The sequence below is a fragment of the Centruroides sculpturatus genome, unplaced genomic scaffold (genome assembly GCF_000671375.1).
Source record: "Centruroides sculpturatus isolate CEXI.00-Female unplaced genomic scaffold, Cexi_2.0 scaffold656, whole genome shotgun sequence".
Lineage (NCBI taxonomy): Eukaryota > Metazoa > Arthropoda > Arachnida > Scorpiones > Buthidae > Centruroides > Centruroides sculpturatus.
In genome coordinates, this window is record NW_019384824.1 from 81,471 (window position 1) to 96,789 (window position 15,319).

Below are 15,319 nucleotides of genomic sequence, written 5' to 3' on the forward strand. Positions count from 1 at the left end.
AAAAAGCCAATTTTTATGTTTATAAAATATTTTGAATGAAAAATATTAAAATATGTACAAAATAAACCATTTTGAACACACTTTTTTATTATTTATAAAAAAAAATATAGTTCTGGCATAAACAATGTTAAATTTTAACTGACTTAATTTTGCGAACGCATCTTTTTTTATTTATATGGATATCTTAAGGTCAATTTTTGCGCTAATGTTGCTAATGCACCATTTGAGCGAAAAAAAAAAAAAAAATTGTTAAGGAAAAATTTTCTGTTAGCGAACACTTTGTTAAATATTTCGATTATCACCACTGATCATGCCTCTTGTAGCATGATTGTGTCTGGACAGGAAGGAATATAAAAACTTTTAAAAAGTTTTTATATATTACTTATTTGTTACTGAGTTTTATGATTGTATTATTTATTTATAGCGACTTTGTTTCATTGTAATGTGTTTTATGCCCAGAAAGATATTTTAATATTGTAAATAGAAGTACCATATGAGTGTAACAGTTTAGCTTGGGAGAAAAAGTGGGTGAAGTTCTTAAAGGTATTATAAAAGTGTTTCCTTGTGTTACTTGACATTTCTACTCATGTTGTTATATTTGTCAACTCAATGTCTGTAATGTGTACTTCCTGTAGCACTGAAGAGGGACTAGAAAAATAAAACTAGCCCGAAATGCATATGTGAAAATACAATAAAGGAGTTTCTTAACCTGACTTGCTGTAAGAGTCTACCGAAGGAATTATTTTGGATTAAAGAGACAACCATTCACTATACAAACTTGTGCTAACCTTGTATAACTTTAGTGTTACGTTCTAAGTATTATCTATAATGTTTTCAACCCATTTGTAGGGTCTTTTTCAGGTGTTCTATAAATTTTTCTTCTGTGATATGAGTTCAATTCAGATTTTTAAACGTTCCAATCACAAATGTTTCCATCTTCAAAAATTTATTTTTTAAAATTTCAAAATTTAAATCTGCAAGGTTAGTGTGACATATTTATATTTATTATTGCTTTGTTTGTTGGATGGATTTGGTTTATACAAATGCATTTCACTTGTTCCAGTTGTTTGTCACCCAGCTCAATAATGCAATCCATTTGCTCACCTTACATTTAAACACAATCTTAGTGTTATCAAATTCACTCACAACATATATTCATCACAAGCTCTTCTATGCTCTCTTCTAACAATAGTGTTATCACAGCATACAACAAATTACAAACTTGTTCATTCCCAATTATCATTTCACACTCGGGTATTCTGGATCTCCTTTGTTAACATTAAACAACCATGGGGACATACTCCATAATTGATTAACATTAATACATTCTTACACCATCCTCAATCATGAACCACACATAAACATATTTGCTGTTTACATACATCATTCTCTCACCTCTAAGTTGTTTACCACTCACTCCATAATCGCATAATACTTGCCAATTTCTCCTTATTCATTCTCTCTTCTAGATCAACAAATACTGCAAAAACAAATGTTTGAATGTGGGTAAAAAAAATATTTCTCTACAGTCATTCACAATCTGAAGATCTGGTCCACACACACCCCTTCCCTTCCATAAATTTCTATGTTTTGCAGTTAGCTTCTCAACTCTGCAATCAACATTTATGTAAATACTTTTCCAGGTATACTCAGCAAGTTTATGCCACAGAAGTTCTTGCAGTCTGTCCTTTCACCCTTTCCCTTGTATTGGAACAATCATGGCATTTCTCCAAACTTATGTTCAAATATGAGTATGGTGCCATAAGTTTCAGAATCGGTGCATCCATTCTTCCATATTTTAACATTTCTGCAGCCACATCATTAATACCAGGAGACTGCCATTTCACATTCCTAACCTCAATCAAAAGAATAGAACCACATCCATCACTATTTTCATACATCTCTATGAAGTATAAGAATGATTAGATCACCACGCTAAAATATTATCCATTAAAACAAAAAATTAGAATGTTTAAATGCCCATAGACAGTAGTTATTATCAATACAAGCACTTTTGACATTTTATCAACATCATCTTCAGGCAAAGAACATAACTTTGAAAATACATATTCCATTTCCAAATATTTAACCCACAACAGCTCACCATTTGCACTTTTTACACAAGTTATACTTTTCTTTCTTTTGCCACATATACTCTTCATTTGCTTCCAGAATAGTTTTCTATTTTTCTCAAATGCCCTTTGCAAATGCTTAGTTCATTCTGTACTCATCCTCAATCACATGCCATTGCATACATGGGCAGACTAAATGTTTTTCTCTTTCACTGCTTGCTCAACTCTGTCCTAACACCATCTCCACATCACTCAATTCCTGATTTACGTTCACCAGTTTCAGTTCAACATTTCTCTATACTTGTCTTTTCTACTTATCAGGCACTGTGTTTTTATTCTCTGTAGAACCACTCTTTTCCTCTTGTTCTTTCATCCAATCTTCAGTTGCACTCTATACTATTAAGTAATGGTATGAGCCATAGTCAGCTTCTCTCATAATTCTTGTATCGTCCACATTCACAACCCCAACCCAGAGGACCAGCATCTCTCAATCTGTTATCGTACGCAACAAAATCTATTATGCTCCTCTAACCTGATGAATGGTCTTGTGTAGAAGAAAGGTGCTAGATACCTGTAGGTCTGTTTCCGCACAAAGCTCAACTGACTCTGTATGGAAAGAATTCTATTATTATTTGCCATATAGACTCGGGCACTCTCTGACGTCTCTCTTCACACCCACCAATCTGCACATATCTGCAGTTTGAATCATATGCTCCAAGAGTCACACTCATCAGAAACATCTAGTAACTTTCTCAAAACTCGTCCTTTTCAACATCTACAGCAGTATCCGCTGGGACTTACACAATGACAACAACAACTCAATGACTCTGCATCTTCACTTTGAAGTGCACCCACATCTGTCTTTTGTTTCCTTGCATATATTCCTTCATTAGTGAATTTAATTAAAACACCTATTCCTGCACTTGCTTGCTCTGTCTCTTGCATGCCGGACCAGATCGACACATTCCCATTCGTGTCCATACATTCCTTGCCTTTCACTCGCTCCTTTGTCTCACTTACGCAAACTACATTAACTTATTTTCAGTCATTTCCCTTATTAATTCTTCCACTTTACCTCTCACTCCTCTTACATTCTACACCCAATCAATATTTATACTACTGCTTTCTTTTTCTCATTAGCCTATTCCGGTCCCGTCGCTTCCTAGTCGAGGGATAATTCTCGAGGTCGGGATCACCATTACTCCCAGACCCTGCCCCCCTGTTGAAAGTAAATTTTATCTGGTGGGGTGATGGGCCCATTCACAACCCCAACCCGGAGGACCAGCAATCCCACTTTAGTCTCTCATCCTCCGACCCTTTCGGCACAGGTATCCTAATCGGTAGCAAAGCCGTCGCAGACATAGCTCACGGAACCTAGAAAGGGTGCCGTCTCGCTCACGGCATCAAGGTGATCTTGGAGATGCTTTACATTTAAATATTAAATTAGCCTTAATATATCCCAATAAATATTCTAGCAGATCATTTAACAATAGTAATTGAATTGAATTGTTGTATGTTGTTACAGTAGTCTCCGAATCCTAAATTCTATTTGTTGGTAAAAAGGTTTGATAGTTTATAACTGTTTTTTGGACTAAAATGTTTACGCGTTTAACAAATGAGGAAGAAAGTGGAAGTAACTTGCCACGACTAAGCGATCGGTGGCCGATTCTCATTGGTTAATGCCCGAGTCGATTCTTTTCGTAGCGTGAATGTTAGCAAATTACGCGTTTAAAACTTCTAAAGTATTATATCGAAACAAATAATAACAGCATTTTCTTTTGTTTTCCAGAGTCGGATTCCGAACTCCGAAGACACGTTGAAATTACAGAACGGAAAGAACGAAACGATTTAAATCTGGACTTTCCGAAAATCCCACTTAGAATTCGACCGGAGTGGGAACGACGAAATTTCGACGGTTTTTTTTCTTTGTTTTTTTCCGACGTCATTAGTTACGGAAATTATTTTAAAAGGTTTAGGCCGCGTGCAAAACCCGAATTCGGACGGTCGTCCTTTAAGGTATTGTTTTATCGTTATTATGACGGAAAAATAAATCCGAACCCACAGTAGAATGGAAAAAAAGGTAAACCCCAAACTTATTTTTCACAAGGACTCGTCCCGTCCGCAACCGGATATTAATTACAAATAACACATTACAATAATAATAATAAATTACAATACAAATAATGGAAATGGCTTCGGAATCGGCGGATTTCACAGCCGTTTCGATTATAGATATTTGACCGGTGGCTATCCAGTCATCGATAGCCACCGGCCAAGTCAAAGAATTTATTTTGTGGAACGTATAATCTTACCGACCGACGACGGCCGTCTCCGCACGTTATTTACGGAATACCAAAAGTACATTTAAGAGCCACCTCCGAATATTTCGGAAAGTCACTATTTTATTCATATGTTTATTTAACTATTATTGATTTGTATATATATATATACGTTTAATGTAAACGTCGGGAAATGATGGGGCCGTTTCGCGTCGAGAGATTGGTCGAGACGCGAGCTTTTAAATTATAAACGGTGGGGGACCGGCGGGTCGAGCGCCCACTTCCCGGGAATGGAGTTCGAATACCCTTAAGAGTGGCTTCCGTGCCCAGACGAAAAATAAAAAAAATTATTTCCGAAGAAACAAATTACGGATAAACGACTATTTTCGGTAGCTTAAATAATTAAATGGTATTTTTAATGGCCTCTCTCCGATACTAAATCGGTTCGGTCGAAGTTATGTTTAAAAATGCATACATTAATTCTTCCGCAAATTAGAAAACTTAAATTTACCGGTACGGACCGATTACTTCCTAAAGAAAAATTCAAATCTTGGCTAAGGGGTATTTTAAAGTAGTTCGTCCTACACATGTATAGTACGTAATATTTTGCCACACGTTTTAAGAACGTATAACCACTAATTTAAGTAAATATCTATTTAGAAGCTAAAAAAATTGCCTGGTAAAATCGCTCCCTGTTCGAATAATAATAACTAGACGGCCTAAAGGACGGTTATTTATTATTAGGTAGCGGTTATTCTTACCAGGGACGCCGCGACGGCCGTATATTTTTGGCCGGGCTAATCTCCCGGACTAAATATAAATGGAATGACCCTATAAATAATCCGCACGTGCGATCGTTGGTATAAGGTGTTGGCAGATTTTCTTACCCTTTTACGTTATACGAATATCGCGCGTAAACCGGTGGCCAAACGTCGTCTCCGTCGAGTTTTTTCGTTTAATTTAAAAATAAGACGGAACGGTTAGGCAGGCGATCGTATTTTAAATATGATGTCGGGCGACCGAAGGTTCTCGAGTAATTGTACTTATATTTCTGTTGTATAATTTTCGTTGGAAAGAGATGTACGGAATATTTCGTAAATCCCTTGTACAGTTTCTATATATACATATTATATTTGAATAAGAAATAAAAATATATGGTTCCGACCCCGTCTTTCCGGTTTCCGCCTTTATTCTGTAAAGCAGTAGCCGCAAACTGACGGCTCGCGGCCTCGGTGATTTATTTTCTAAAAATCGATGTTTCTAACATTTTGCGAGAATTATAATGGGAAAAAAATCAAACTTCTGTTTACGTAAGTCATAAAGGCCTGGTAACAAAATAGCCTTTGTTAAAGTCTTTAGTTTAAGGCATGTTTTGGTTTACCGCGAAGGTTTCCAACTTATTTTTATCACGGAACCCTTTTCACCTTAATAAAAAATGTTGTAACCCTGTAAATATCAACGAATTAAAACATACTAGTTAGCTACTTTACACCGAAACCGATCCCTAGACTAAAATAATCCTCGTGCGCTAGAAAAATTACACCGCATCCCAAATCAGCATTGGCACATTCGTACATCACTAGACTTAACGGAATTTATTGCGGAACCCCAAATTTTTATGGTGGAATCCCAGGGTTGGGAACCCCTGGTTTACCGAACAGTAATGAATGCCAGCGGGCGTCTGATAGACGTCTATTTGACTGGCCCTTCGCTGCGTTCGAGTTTGAGATTCCCAGTTTAGACAGTTAAGGCAATAGCAAGATTCGACACGTCATAAAAGTGGGCGCGGACTCAGACGCCAGAAGACTACGCGTAAGAGTCGATAAACTGTTATTAGACAATTAATTTGTGAATTCTTCCATGCATTTACAGTAGAGCGTCATTTATCCGAAAGAATTCCAGTCTGCAAATTTAAATTTTCGCTAGTGCTGTGGCGCTGCAATTTTTGGCTATATGTTGGGCTACTCCAATATTTTCTGTGTGTGTGTTTTAGCTGGCAGCACTGGAACTTTTATATGGTGTGTTTCTGAAGACTGTCCTGCTGAATCCAACGTTTTTGATATTATATTAACTTCTAAAGTATATTTTTTTATACAGTGGGTGATCGGTTAACGAACACTTTCGCGAAAGATTTTTATGATCGGACAACGAACACATGTTCGGATAACGAACACTTGACTGAACAAACACAAAAAGAAGAGACGTAAAATAACGAATACCGATTGGTCTTCCTTTGTCTTCAGGCAACAATTCAAAACTTTTCGGAGCGCGGGAGACGTCGACATCGACGTTCTACCCAGTATATACTGATAGGATAGTATTCTCCCGAACTTTGAAACTCTCCCTTGTAATTCCAGCTTTTTATATTTCTGACAGAAACAATTCTTTTACATTTTCTTATGAAAATGCGGATTTATGCCGATATCTGCTATTAAAGATCTTTTAAAGAAGTGGGAGGACGTTGTTCTGACAGAACAACGGTCTTAAAATGGCATCCAAACCAGGTTGAGGTTAATAGGCCTAGGGTTCTCTACAATTACAATGCTATTAATTACTTCTGAAAAATCATAAAGAAGACAGAAAAGCAATCGACATTGGACAGATTCTTTAATTAATTAATTAACCCCCACAAACGGAAAAAACATGACTAATAAAAATGCAAGACCGTGTATATATGTATTTTAATTATTACTTATAAATAAACGTAATAAGAAAGTATAGTCTATATTTTTAATTTTTTGGAGGTCTCCAGAACGAATTAATCAAATTCCCATAGAAACCTATGGTAAATCGATAATCGGTTAACGAACAAAGTCTTGGAACGGATTATGTTCGTTAACCGATCACCCACTGTATTTATTTTGTTTGTAAAAAATAAAGAAATAATTTTTAACGATACAATAGCCACGATTATTATTTTAAAAAGTTTACGTTAGGCTTAACATCGACGAAAATTCAACGCGAAGCGACACGCAACGGAGAAAATTTTCAACACGGAATAGGATAATATATTTTGTCGTACATAATCGGTTATCCGAACAACCCCAGTCCCCAACTGGTTCGGATAATCGACGCTCTACTGTACTTTCGTCTACAGGTATATAGAGCTTCTAGTGTTATGTATACAGGTAATTCTTGATTTATGCGGTTAATTAATCCCTCGATGCTAGCGCGTATATCAAAATCGCAATAATCAAATACGGTAGCTATGTTAAGTAAAGACTACTGTTAAACTCGCGTATATAATGGGATTGCCGCAATTAATTTCGCGCGTTAATCAAATTGATTGATTGACAAACAAAATTAGTGACTGCTCGCGCAAGTTCAAAAATAATTTTACACCAAGACTCAACAAATATATAAAATACTACGGATACTAGGGAGCGCAACTCAATCAAACATCAGGATCGTTGGTGGATCGAACCGGTCTACGGTATGGCGTGAATGAGGTTCGATTCTCTCTCTTTAATATGAACTACCTGTATAGTAACTTGGAACCCCTACGCGTTGCGGGAAAAACTAATGACACTTTTGGAATCGATCTGTTTAAGTTAACGGCAAACCACGAGGTCTCGTCTCTGTTACGAAACGTTTTTTAAATTTTGTAGACAATAAAATTTTTAGATACGATTAATAACTATTGTGGGTCGGTGGCGCATCCTGGAACCCTCCACAGATAATGGGGAAAAAATAAAACATTTTAAAAAAATTTTCTAATTAAAATTCATTTTTTTATTTATGTTGCGTGTCGTCTTCTACTTTTAGGATGGAAATATTATTGAATTGGCATAAATTGTTTTTGTCCCGACTCGGCTACTTCGAGGTTAAATTGAAAATGGCACGCTTTGTGTCACTTCCGGTGCAGCGAGACAACGATTCAGCAACACCATAGCGTGAACTAGTGTAGTGTTGTCGCTTTTCAGCGTATTCAGTTGTCTCTGTTCCATTGTAACACAAGAGTGAACTGTGGCAGTACACCATTATTGTTTTTGCAAATTTGTATGTGTGTTTCTGTATATATTTGTATATATCATTCTTTATTTTATATTTTTTTTTGAGTCGCGAAAAAAATCACAATCATAAATAGGGTCGTGAATAAAAAGAAGTCTAAGAAGCCCTGATCTAGACGACCGAATTATAAACGAAAGGCAAAGTATTAGCTGAAAACAATTATTTTTTAAATAAAAATTCTAACTTGGTTTACTAAAAGTGTACGGTAAATTACGAGAAAAATTACATCCGTATTTTAGAAGACGAGTTACATATGCTATAATTTTTAATCAATCAATATATTCACTTTAATTGTAAAATATAATAACGGGAAACATTATTATTAGGCCTATTACAAAATTCCGAAAGAAAAAAATGCTACTAAATAGTTTCGTTATCGTCCTTACTCTCCATAGAATAGAGTTTGCGCACGACGTATTTTACGTTACGTTATATATAAACACGTGACGTTAGATGGCATATCAGAAAACTAAAACTTTACCACAAACAGTGTAGACTAGTACTGATCCGAGAACCATGTTTTAAAGTAATTTAAAGAGGGTTAATTAAAACCACTTTAATTATGCATAAAATAAGCGTTAAATAGTAAAAACAAAAATCCAGTATATAAACTGCTTTATCTAACAACATAAAATATTTAAAAGAAATCTCTACTAGTAACCCGATAATGTATTTTCCAGTTTCACTAAAACTGTTACTTCAGAAAATGCAACACGTTCGCATTGAATAACAGTACTGTATATGCAGAAAATAGCATTATTTGTATCAAAATATAAATTTATAAAAGCAATAATAATTATAAAATACTGTATGCATTAAATTTCAGTCCAAGTTTTCTTATTGAATATATTTAAGCAATCTTGTATGCTTATGTTTCTGCTAAAGAAAATATCAACTAGAAGAGGAAAATAATTTTCATGTAGTCTTCTAAGCAAGTAACCAATTATTATTATATTACAAATCTCACACTGCAGAAATCTTCGCAATAATTAATAAATATTAATAATAATATAATTAATATAAATGTTTTTGAATAATAATTAACTAGTAAATATTTCTTATGATGATATCTGGTTCCTGTGATAAACATTTTTTTAAAACTGAAAAGCAATGTTTAATGTCCTAAAAACATTTGTTAAAAAAAGCTTCTAAAATGTAAGGAGATCTCGTTTTTTCTTAATGTACATTAAGCTGAGTACTGTACTGTACATCATCAAACAACAAAATGTCACCTTAGGACAGAAGCCTTGACAGAAGGCTTTTTAATTGAAGAAATGCTGCCTTTTTTTAAATTCATAATACAATTTGGAAAAAAAGTCCGATTACTTTTCAATCAGCTTTCGTATTTCCATTAAATGAATATAATTAAACGAAAATAATAATATTTTCATAAGAAACTTAATACATTTCGCTACTTCGTGTAACAAAATATTTTAATTAATTTATTTATTAAAAATTATAACTTCAAAAATAAAATAGGGTTTAAATAGGATTATTGATAAATATAAAATACTAAAAAATATAAGTACTTTTCAGTAGATGGCGCTACATATAAAGTCAGCAAATCATAGCCAAAAATTCATACATAGAAATTCAATATTTTGGGGTGGTACGCACGACGTTATCTAAGTTAGAAGTATATTAACGTAACCTGCCGAATTTCTTAGCAATTGGACGAACGGCCTAGGAGTGCATAGCGAACTAACAAATAAACTAACATCATTTTGGTTGTTTTTTGTTAAGTTACGGCAACGCAACACTTGGACGATCTGCCTAAGGGGATGCCTTCCGGGAGGTCTTGTTAATGGTAACTTGCCCCTATTTAGGCGTTACAGAAGTGGAAAAAACCGGGAAGACTCCACATGGCCAGGCGCGAACCCACCACCGAACTCTCAATGTTCAGGGAACGGAACCGCTTGGCCACTGGTGGGCCAACATCTTTTGGGCTGCAGTTTGAAAAAAATTGTAGACCTATAAATTCCCACTATTATCTGTCCGTCCGCCTGTCTTTCTCGAAAACTCGATCTCGAAATCTGATCTCAAAAACTGATGGAAGACAACACTAGATATGGAAACAGCAGAGGCAGGAGGCCCCGGTTAATTTAACTACAGTATATACAAATATACGAACTTCCGATAAAAAACGAAAGTCGCGTTTTCAATTCAAAATTTTTCCCTGAAATGTGTTAGATAACCGGCACGACTATTGTTAAAGGAAAAGTATGACGTACAGGGACAAGCCACTACTAATTTGAGGTGGATAGCATAATTTTTAATTAAATAAATTAAAAAACATGATTAAAAATTGCATCTCGGCATTGTGACCAAGTCACAATAAACAGTTGCTCGTTTATATATACTGTATACCGACGTATTTAATAAATTTGTGTTTCTTTAGTAATAGTGTAATATTTTTAGTATTAAATACTGTAATCAAAATTTCAAATTGACTTAATTTGTTACGATACAGTAAATAATTTTTTTTAATTATCTATTAAAATAACTTTAGAATTACGAATTTCCAGAACAATTATTTTCTATCAATTTATCATTAATTCAATAAATGAAATTAACAAAAACAAAATTATTTTAAATATGACTTTATGAAAAATACATTTTCATATTAAAACATTTAACTTAATTTTAAACCCTTTCAAACTATAAAGTTTTTTAGACACTGACTAATACTTCTAAATTTATCAATGTATAGCTTATACATTAATTTAGAAAATCGATTCCTATATTTATATTATTGTTTTGAAAGAATTTTTAAAAATTAAAACCAATTCGGCCTATATTTCAGTAATTGTATATGTAAATGTGTTTACAAGTTTAATTGAAGTAAAGGAAGACAAAGTGGTATTTACACATCTCGGTAAACAAAGCATACTGAAAGAAAGTATATTTTTATCATGTTATTATTTTCCCAGCTGTTTGTTATATATATAAAAGAAAGAAAGTTTGGCGACCCGGCAAAAAATGACCCCCCCACATTTTCGGATTCGGGTGACTTTAAAACGTCAAGAAATACAGAAATTACCCCCGATTTTTTTGCATTTACGGATGTTAGTGCGTTTATATAATGGCTTGAGTGGAAAGTGTGAAAAAATTACTATTTCCTATAAAATCAAGGTGTGTGTATATATATATATATATAATTTTATAAGTTTAAATATGGATTGTTATATCATAAATTTTGATTCGAATAAAACAAAACAGTTTCTTTTCTAATTTTTTTTTGTGTTTACAGGTATTAGTTCGTCTTACTGGTTATGACTTCGCTTGTTATATTTCGCTGGATGTAGTACTACGGTCGCTCTCAGCCAATGTGCTTACTGCAGCAAGACGCTTGTGTTTTAAATGACCGTGTCAATTTGTAATTCCACCAAATGCGAGGTTTGTTTAGTGATTGAATTCCGTTGTGCAAAAAGATAAACTGCTGCTGAAATTCATTGGCAACTTGTTTGCTTACGGTAAGGACGACGTTGTGAACAAGAAAAACTAGACAAAATGGTGTCCTACTGCACGATAACGCCCATCCGCACACTGCTCGCAACAAGCAATCATAACTTGTTTCCGCAAATGATTTGAGGTCTATGATTACTATGTTGAAAAATAAATAAACTTATGTTCTAAAGGTGTTATAAGCCAATCTAAAATTAAAATACTTAGAAATAGTTTCTGGATTTTGTATCTTTACTTCACGAAAATGCCTCGTATTACAATAAAAATATTGTTTTAGCTGAGCATAGAAAAAACTATTTAACTAACCATAATTTTTTCATTATTTTAATACTGAATTAGTTTGTCATGTCGTAATACTGCCACACAAAACATTTTAATATCATTACACGACTATCGTCTATAACATGATTTAGCTAATGAAATTGAAAAACCACTGATAGGAAAAATTATTGTTATGTATAAGAAAAATACGGCTTTTCCTATCATAAACAAAACGTTTTTGTTTTATATAATTGTAAATATATTAATAATATGTTTACTTATTAATTTTTTTAAAATTAACTTTATTATTATAAATATTTACTGTACTATATTTACCTTATATTAATCTCCAAAAGACTGGAACTTTATCTGATTTCTATCTATCTCCTCCGTACTATTTGCCCTCGAATCCACGGTCTTTCTCTCCTCCTGACGTAGCCCGATTGCACAGACTTGTCACACCTTGTAAATGATGAAACAGAGTCAACGTATTGGAAATGCATTTCCAATCATTTCCCCAATCAGTCCAAGCACCAAGCCTAATGATTAAATTATTTTTTCAGACATTTAAATCACACCTATAAGCGCAATTTCTGGTATGTATGCCTAACATGACGGTACGATCTTGCTCTAAACCGAATCATCAACCAAGGACTGTACTGTACAGTACATTTACCTATTATATATACATGACATTACACTGGTATATACATACCTATTTTACATATACTCTGTCCAGATCCATATCTTATTTGGGTTAAAGTCCAGATACGTATACTGTCATGGCGGCTCATCTCTGATTCCAGCAAACAGTGGGGACGCACGTTCTAACCTAACCTAACCTATTCTAATAATTTGATTGGTAATAATTATGGTAATTTATTAGAATAGGTTAGGTTAGGTTAGAACGTGCGTCCCCACTGTTTCCTTTCTTTTGTTTGCTGGAATCAGAGATGAGCCGCCATGACAGTATACGTATCTGGACTTTAACCTTTATTTATTATTAATGGCCGCCCGTTTCTTTACAAATTTAACTAATTAAAATATTGAACAGTCACAAACCCTTAGCTTTGACACCAATGCAAGACGAACGCGAAATGGCGGGAAACTACAGGGTGGTTCGACTTAAGGTTTGCGTCAATGATTCATTAGAACCGAGGACAAACCATTCGGAATATATATATCAAAATTACTTACGTATCATTCAGCTGCTTACTTTAAGCCATTTTGTCATCTCCGTCAAACAAGTTTCTACTCGCTAAAGTAAACGTACGACATTTTTTCCTCAGAATCGTTTGCGCCCCCACGCGGAAATAATTAAAAATTATAATTAATTATGAATTTTTCAAATTTAGAAAATGGTAGTTATTTCTCGTAGTATATGATCATTTTCATTTTAGAACGATATCAGATGCAGCTAATAAATTTTTTGTAATGTTTTTTTTTAATAAACTTGATGCTCACACAGTTTTAAAGAAGGTTTAACAACTTAATTCCCGGAATGGACGAGTAGTGTCGCGCTTGATGTAATTGTATCGAAGTCGCGTGAGTATGCGCGTTTGAAAAATGTGCATAAATTGCCAGCTGTAGCTGTTAGTTAGCTATCGGGAAGGTAATAAAGATCTGCGTGTGCACTTTGACAACATCGACAACGCATCGAGTCGCAGTAGGTTTACAGTGAACGACTTTCTGGCCAAAGAGCGCTGACCCAATTAGATTTCTGGTTATTTACAAAATTAAAAGCCACTCTGAAGGGGAAAAGATTTTCTAATATAATTGACATCCAACAGAATGTGAGACGGACACTCGACAATGTTTCAGAAAAATTTAGCCACCAGTTGCCTGACTTTTCCGGCTTTTATGAGATTTTATTTTTAAAATGACATTTGTATTAGTAATCAAAATAAATAAATAAAATTGTATGTGGCGCCATCTGTTATGAGATTGTATTATAAAAACTTTATAAATTTTTAATTATTACAAAATAGCAAGACTTAATTTTGAGGATAGATATGCGTTTTTTAAAGCAACGCTTACACCAAGTAAAATCTTCATTAAGTCTGAACCCTCACGAGATAGCTTCAATCTCTTCATTATCTTTAAAAATTGTGGGGATTGAGCCAAATTCCAACTTCGTCTTGACAACTTTTATTTTTATTTTATTTTATTTTTTGCGTTATTTATTTTGTATATTTATTCTGTTTTTTACTTTATTAGTTTTTTAAAGGTTGAATTCTGGGAATTAAACTTTACACTTTGTATTTAATTAATTTGATGTATCGAATAATGTACAGTATTTTAAATAATGAAAATCATTAATTATTTGTCTGATCGATGATTAAGCAGTATTAAGTAATGAATTAAATACTGCTGTATAAATATATTTTGTTATGAAATATTAACGAACCGTTTAATTTACATTGTAATTTGTTAACGGAAACTTTCTCGGAGCAACGTTCAACGGTTGACGAAATTTGGTGACACCGGTTGGCATCGCCTTGTTCGGACGATCGATAAAATGGTTCAACAAAGATGAAATAAAAACTGCATTATGTTCATTATAGATATGCTCGGGCAGACCTACGATGGAGGCAGTAGCGAAATCAAGGAATATGAACAGTATTCCAATCTGTACTATCTCTAGGGTTGCCATAATTGCCAAGCATTGATACGGGACATTTATTTAAGTGCTAAATAAATAAAACTTGAAAAAAGTCGGTAGGTAATGGTTTATTTTACTCTGATAAAAAATCAATAAAGTTTAAGCAATCTAATAAAATGAACACGTAGAATAATAAAAAAGATGCAAGATGCCTTTTCAGTCAGTCATATTTTTAAATACAGTACAGGTAACCCCCGTATAACACGGTACTTCTATAGCACGGATTCACTCTAACACGGTTCGAGAATTGGGTAAAACCCTCGTACAACAGGAAATGTAATAAATTTTTACATACTTAAGTAATAATAGTTCACGAAAATTATTATTTTCGTGAACTATTAGTACTTAAGTATGTAAATTTTCTCTTCTCGCCTTCTGTCGATACACGTGGTCCTTCTCGAAACTTGTTTCAATGTTGCCAGATCGCGACGCTTCTGCTTCTGATGTTGCCGAATGTTTTTCCCTTATTCCATACTTGCTTTATTCTTCATAAGTGCTTAGCACCATATAAGGAAATTTATAAAGACCTTTTAACTAGAAGCAAGCAATCTAAAATTACATACATTTTG

The 15,319-nt window shown here is 33.9% G+C and overlaps 1 protein-coding gene and 1 long non-coding RNA gene across 6 annotated transcripts in view; one reads left to right on the forward strand and one right to left on the reverse strand.

Annotated features, from left to right (window-relative positions):
- Positions 1 to 5,522, forward strand: part of LOC111629999 — a 15,632-nt gene extending 10,110 nt beyond the window's left edge. Inside the window, exon 2 of the long non-coding RNA XR_002757440.1 lies at positions 3,862 to 5,522. This is a non-coding gene — a long non-coding RNA (uncharacterized LOC111629999). The remainder of the gene's footprint in view (positions 1 to 3,861) is intronic.
- LOC111629995 (platelet glycoprotein V-like) overlaps positions 1 to 15,319 on the reverse strand; it is a 129,862-nt gene that overhangs the window by 25,972 nt on the left and 88,571 nt on the right. The window contains exons 1-2 of one of the 5 annotated variants that reach the window (XR_002757436.1): positions 13,305 to 14,999; positions 12,425 to 12,627 (exon numbers count right to left, since the gene is read on the reverse strand). The gene's annotated coding sequence lies outside the window, so the exon portion shown is untranslated. Of the gene's footprint in view, positions 1 to 12,424; positions 12,628 to 13,285; positions 15,000 to 15,319 lie in introns of those variants that run through there. The other 4 variants (XR_002757438.1, XR_002757435.1, XR_002757439.1 and 1 more) reach the window with 4 other exon arrangements.